Consider the following 6,967-nt stretch of genomic DNA (forward strand, 5'->3'; position numbering starts at 1 on the left):
GTGCCGCGGCACAGCGGTTGAGCGTTGAGAACCCCTGATATAGGCTATTTGCTCGGGTTTAGATCTGATTGTTTTGAATCGGTATATTCGGATCGACTAGAGTCAAAGAGAATCCCGCTGCGTCGTACACTTTTGAAGAATGTTTCACTCATCGCAAATGGTTTGAACGGAAGCAAGAACAAGGAACTGGAAATTAAACGGTGAAAACTAGGTTTGTAACTCTGCGTGGAACAATGAATTTGCGTGAAATAATGAATTTGCTCTCTCAGATTTACATGGAAACCCGATGTGTCATATTTGTCGAAGAACAATTGCTGTCGTAACGACGCATAGAAGCTGAAAATGATACCACGAGAGTTTAATCTGGAGTTATACATATCGCCTGCTCCGGAACTTAGCAGCAAGGACTGTTATGTTCTTGATCTTGTTTGAACAATAACTCAATACGACGAGGCTGCAATAAGAAATCAGTATATTATCAGCAGAATAACTTTAAACAGGCGACACGATCCAGAGTGCAGTTGAACGAAAGACCACGAGACAACAGAACACAGGGTATAAATACAAGCACGACACACGAGGAAATAATGATGGGCTGTAATTACTAATCCTATAGAAAGAAAGAGTTATACGACACCGAACGTAAATGCACGAACATAACAGTCCTCCCCTGTAAGTTAGAGGGTTGCCCACATTTACGTAGGTCTATAGCAGGGGTCACCAACACGCGGCCCGCGGGCCGCATGCGGCCCACGAGGTCATATTTTGCGGCCCGCGACTTGATTTGAGATTTCGGAAGAAAGCTAAGAAACCATTTTGCAACTGCTGAAATTGACCTGCAATGGCCGAAATACTGCCAAGATCTAGACGTTTGAAAACGGCTTAGCGCAGTGGTTCTGAAACTGTGGGGCGTGTCGCCTTGTGGGGGCGTGAAAGCATATGAAGGGGGCGCGGAGCTGCAGTCAACTGAAAAAATTTTCGCGCTCCGCGCGATTTACCTCGAGTTCATAGTTATAGTTATTGCTTTGAGTATAGTCCTGAATTCATATTATAGAATTCTGTCTTCAACATTCATAACCATCCATGCCATTAAACTATCCGTTCGGATTGCTAGCTCAATGGATGCATTTTGTGATGTGACAATAAGGGGGGACGACAATTTTCAGTATCATAAAGCGGGACATGTCTAAAAAGGTTTCAGAACCACTGGCTTAGGGCTTCTTCACAAGATCAAGCTTTACGTGGAGATGGTCTTTCATCTAGTAGCGTATATCGCTAGCCCCAAAAAGCGTTTCAAGGTATCGTGCACAGCTCAGAGCTCAAAATAAAATGAAATTGATGACGGTGATATTCTGTTGTATTTTTATTCCTTCAATAAAATGTTACTTCTTTTGTGATCACTATGCCCATCGACTGTGTTAGGTGGCACAGCGTTGTACTGACATAGAGTTTTAAAACGTGGTTGCCTACTTTATATCGATATTGAATTCATGCGGCCGCGACCGCAATGAAATTTGAAAAGTGGCCCACGACCCGTTTTGAGTTGGCGACTCCTGGTCTATAGAAATCGGTGGCTTTCCTATTTCTAAGAGGATAACGTCTACCCGTCGTACGGGCAGGACTAGCTGCAGGACCTGGTGCCCTGTTCCTAACCAATGGTTGCTCAGCTTGTGACTGTTGGGGCTGAGAAACTTCCTGTGTGGCTGTATTATTGCCAGCTGAAATCAAGCGTGGTTGGAGTTGGTTCTTGTGACTTCTCCAATACCCATGATCTGTTTTTATTATGTACACAACACGTCCCAGTATTTCCGTCACCACGCCAGCAACCCACTTTGGTCCCCGTCGGTAACTACGAGCGTAAACTGAGGAACCAATCTCGAAATGAGTGACTGATTGTCTAGGCGTAACGGGTTTCGATTTAACGGGCGAGCACAAACCTAACAAATTGCGCGGCTGCCGACCATGTAAAATCTCGGCAGGCGTTTTCCAGTCTATGCCCGGGTGCGGTGCACATCGGTACGTAGCGAGAAGTGTTTGGAGCGCGAAGTTGAGATCTTTTCCCCCGTCGCAATTTTTTATCAATCCAGCTTTTAAAGTCTGGACGAAACGCTCCGCTTCCCCGTTAGAGGCAGGGTGAAAAGACGGTGATACGATATGGCTGATTGCCAAATGCGAACAAAACGTATCGAATTCATTCGATGTGAATTGCGGCCCGCCATCCGTGACAATTGTTATGGGCAAGCCTTCGATAGAGAAGACTTCCCTCAAAGCGTTGACCACACACAAGGTTGCGGTAGAACCGACATTCATTACTTTAACGAAAGGATATTTCGAATGCGCATCGACGATGACAAGAAACATTTTATTGTTTATTGGACCTGCGAAATCCAAGTGAATTCGTTCAAAGCTTTCAGAAGTTTTTGGCCATTCGCGATACTGACGATCAGGCGCTTTCATTACCTTACGGCAAGCGTCGCAACTCATAACGAGATTTTCAATGTCGCGATTAATGGAAGGCCATGCGATGTAACGTCGAGCCATCTGCTTCATTTTCGCGATACCCCAATGTCCTTCGTGCAACAATGATGAGACTCGCGAGCGAAGTGACTGCGGAATTACAACGCGCTGAAAACTATCAATATTGAGCATGACTATGTCTTCGTGCAGAGAAAGCGAATGTTTGCGAGTCGAAAACCAAGAAAAATCATCAATGTGCACCTTTGGATTCCAATTACCATGAGTGACAGATAATTTTACTAGTTTCATGGTTTTGTCCTTCAGCGTCGCGTCGCGAATTTCATTGCGAGTTAACGGTAAGCCATCGAATGCCATATTAATAGAGTGAACGATCTCCGCGTTTTCACGAATTTCCAGTTCGTCCAACTCAGGGTCTGGACCCTTTGGTAGGCGAGATAAACCGTCGGCGTTTCCTTGCTGATTAGTCGGTTTATAGCGAATATCGTATTGGTAAGCCATGAGCGTTAGTGACCATCGCTGTAAGCGTTGCGCTGTAATCACGGGAATTTTCCTGTCCGGCGAGAAAATAGCTAAAAGCGGTTTGTGGTCCGTCACGAGCGTAAATTTTCTACCATACAAGAATTGACGAAATTTAGTGACTCCGTAAATGATTGACAGAGCTTCCTTCTCGATTTGAGAGTAGGATTTTTGCGAATCGGAAAGCGTTTTTGATGCGTGCGCGATCGGCCTTTCTTCGCCATTGTGCTCGATTGAGAGGACAGCGCCGATTCCGAATTGAGAAGCATCAGTTGACAAAATGAGCTGCTTGTTTACATCATAATGAGCTAACTGCGTAGCGTCGATTACGTCGTTTTTGAGAATGCGAAAAGCTGCGTCACAGTCCGTATTCCAAATGAATTTCGCGTCTTTTTGCAGAAGACGGTACAAGGCAGCGGCTTTATTCGAAAAATTAGGAATAAACGCGCGATAATAATTGACTTTGCCCAGGAATGCCTGTAGCTGGCGAACATCCTGAGGTTTAGGCAACTGTTTGATTGCTTCAACGGATTTGTGAGACGGGCGTTTGCCGTCCTTGTCGATTATATGACCAAGGTACTCGATACTACTTTTGAAAAATTCACATTTAGCGAAGTTGTCGGTGAAACCGTATTCGGTGAGGCGCTCAAAGAGTAGCGATAAGTAGCGAAAATGATCGCGTTCATCCGTGCCAGTAACGATTATGTCATCGATAAAACTAGCAACACCGGGTAAGCCGGCGATCATGGCATCAATACAGCGTTGAAAATTTGCGGGACTAGATGCGACTCCGAAACACATGCGTCGGTAACGGAAAAGACCGAATTGCGTGTTTATGACACACAAATTCTTCGCATCATCATCTTATTCTAGCTGAAAATAAGCATCGGCAAGATCAATTTTCGTGAAAATACAACCACCCTGTAACTTGTGAAGGATTTCATCTGAGGGCAGGGGATGTTGATCTATATAAATTCGTTGATTCAATGCTTTGAAGTCACCACAAATGCGTACTGATCCATTAGATTTAGTTACGGCAACAATTGGTGCTGCCCAATCACTGTAATTGATTGGTTCGAGGATACCTTGATTGACTAATCTATCCAATTCGGTTTGAACAGCGATTTGCCTTGCGAAAGGCAAAGGGCGTGGCTTGTTAAATACGGGCTTGGCATTAGGTTTCAAATGAATTGTCACCTTTGTCTTGGTGCATCGTCCTAATACATTAGAGAAAACTGAGGGAAATTTGGACTGAAAAGACACCAATTTGTCGTTCGAATCAGAAATGTCAATAGTATTACATGAGTGCGATTTGACCATCTGCGAGGAAATTGCATCCAAAGCAGAAGTTCCCTTAGCGGTCATGGAGAAAGCATCGCTCCAATCGAGACCAAAAATGTTTTGCCCACGGTGTTCGTCGAGAACTACCAATTTTAAGCCAACTCGAACTTCAGAACCCACCTGCACAGTTACAGTGCAAATACCTTTCACTTTCAGTGGCTTGTCGCCGTACGCTACGAAAGAGCAATGGTATGCTGAGAGTTTCCGAGAGCCCAAAGTCTTGTACCCAGTCAATCCCACCATGGCGGAGGGTGCACCAGTGTCCCAATGTGTCGGCAACGGAATGCCGTTGATGCTGGAGTTGATCCAGAGCTGGTTTCCTACGCGTCGATATAGTTGATCGATGTCGAAGGAGAGGAGCGGCACTGAGCAGAAATTGACGGATGTGACCTGTTGCGTGATACTAGGTTTGGTAGACATGCACACAGGTTTGATATGACCTTTACGACCACATTTCTGACATACTGCATGTCGATATTGACAGTCTTTTCTCTGGTGATCGATGAAACAGCGGCTGCAGGATTTCAGTCTTTCCGGGAAGTTGCCCTGGATGGATTTGGAAGGTTTTTTCCCCTTCTGATAACTTCCCGTCATTTTGTTGACGATAGAAGTGTCTTTACTGCTACTCTCGCCCTGGATAACCCTATCAGTTTCCAGCGTTCTCACGTGGGTTGCGGCTACTTTGAGAGCGTCGTCAAGGGATGGATTGGTTTGTGTTAGACAATGCCGTCTCACATCCGCGTGCGGCGTTTCTTTAATGATGAGATCGCGCATTAGCTCATCAACGTAGCTTTGATCACAGCCTTCTCTTGAGCATGTGAAGTTGCAATCCTTGGAGATTCCGCGTAGAGTTGCGATCCAATCGGCGTACGATTGCCCCGGTTGCATTTTGCAATTGTAAAATTCGTACCTGGCTGCTTGCACATGAATTGAGTCCTTGAAGTGTGTAGACAACTTCTCAGTCAACGCATCGAAGGTTTGCGCACTGTCATCAGCCGCCTCAAACAAATTACGTAGGAGCGAGTACGTTTCAGGTCCGACCCATGAGAGTAGACACGCTCTTTTTTTCTCCATGCTGGAAATGCCGTAAATTGATGGGTGATGGTTGAATCGTTGCAGATATTGGTCCCATTTCTCTTTTGATTTGATGAACGAATCAAACTTGGGAGCAGTAGCTTCAGATGCTGACGCACCGGGATTCAACCTCTGCGTCAATTGCGCCATCTCTGTCATGACTTTTGCCATTGCTTCGTCAAGCTTTGCTTGTTGTTTCATATCTTCTCTGTGTTGAGCATTTTGCTGCTCCAGCTCTTCTTTGCGTTGTGCGCGTTGTTCTGCCATCATTTCCTACTGCTTCTCCAGAAGCTTCAAAATACCCGATTCCATGATATATGTTCGTCGCAGAAATAACTATGAATCCGACTTCTGACACCAATTGTTATGTTCTTGATCTTGTTCGAACAATAATTCAATACGACGAGGTTGCAATAGGAAATCAGTATATATTAACAGCAGAATAACTTTAAGACAGGCGACACGATCCAGAGTTCAGTTAAATGAAAGACCACGAGACAACAGAACACAGGGTATAAATACAAGCACGACACACAAGGAAATAATGATTGCAGTCAATTACTAGTCCTATAGAAATTAGGAGACAATTAGGAAACAACACTGAACGTAAATGCACTCTTGGTGACTGCTGGAGCGTGAAACCCCTGTGGAAATTTCAATAAATTGCAGCTCCGTTACGGTGGCGTTCTGAAGAAAATGGCTGCGGCCAAATTTTTATTTCGTTTTGCCATTCAATTTGAGACACCACATCGTTTTTAGAGTGCAGTGCCCCTTTAGGGTACCGTATACCTGACTTACACCTCACACTATGGCGGAAATCTGATCAATACAACTATTTCCCAGTCCAGTGTTGGGATGACTCGAGTCATGATTTGACTCGAATCTGACTCGAGTCATCTTTTTCGCATGACTTGACTTGACTCAAGTCACTTAGGTAAAATGACTTGACTTGACTTGACTCGGCGCATCAGAGATATGGATTGACTCGTTTCTCGGAGCAAAATTCACGAGTCGATTTCATGTCATCAAGTAATCGGTGTCGATAAAAATCACTGTGTCTTGCGTATGGTCGGATTGTTCGCGAAACGCTGGTGTAACCCAGGAGAGCGACCAATCATTCAATAATCGTGCGCTTGACTGAGCCTCCATCGTTCTCTCACAAATAACTTGACCGCGAACGATGTGATCGAAGCTTACATCTTACGTTGTCTCAGGTTAGTAGCAAAGTAATGCTATAGCAAATGTCTATTTCTGTTTTCTGTTCTTACCTTAACCAAACCTCTTGTTTTAATGAATTTCAATTCGAATATAGTTTATATATTCCTCAACCATTGGCGAACGCTCGAATTGCATCATATCAATTTGTAAAAGGGTGGTGTATTGCATATTATCAATTCGTTTCTCTATTTTGGCTGGTAACTATAAACTGAGGCTATGCAATTACTTACGTAGTAAAGCAGCTATACGTATATGTGATCGATGCCTTCTTGCGTGGATATTCAACTCTATATTCGTTCATTGGTTCAGAAACAATGACCACTCAATCTGTATTTCAGAC

General features: G+C 44.3%; 1 protein-coding gene across 1 annotated transcript in view; it reads right to left on the reverse strand.

Annotated features, from left to right (window-relative positions):
• Positions 1 to 6,967, reverse strand: part of LOC145440866 (uncharacterized) — a 194,380-nt gene that overhangs the window by 44,059 nt on the left and 143,354 nt on the right. The window lies entirely within an intron of this gene.

This window comes from Botryllus schlosseri, chromosome 6, assembly GCF_051294905.1.
Source record: "Botryllus schlosseri isolate E-star chromosome 6, Bs_hap1, whole genome shotgun sequence".
Classification (NCBI taxonomy): domain Eukaryota; kingdom Metazoa; phylum Chordata; class Ascidiacea; order Stolidobranchia; family Styelidae; genus Botryllus; species Botryllus schlosseri.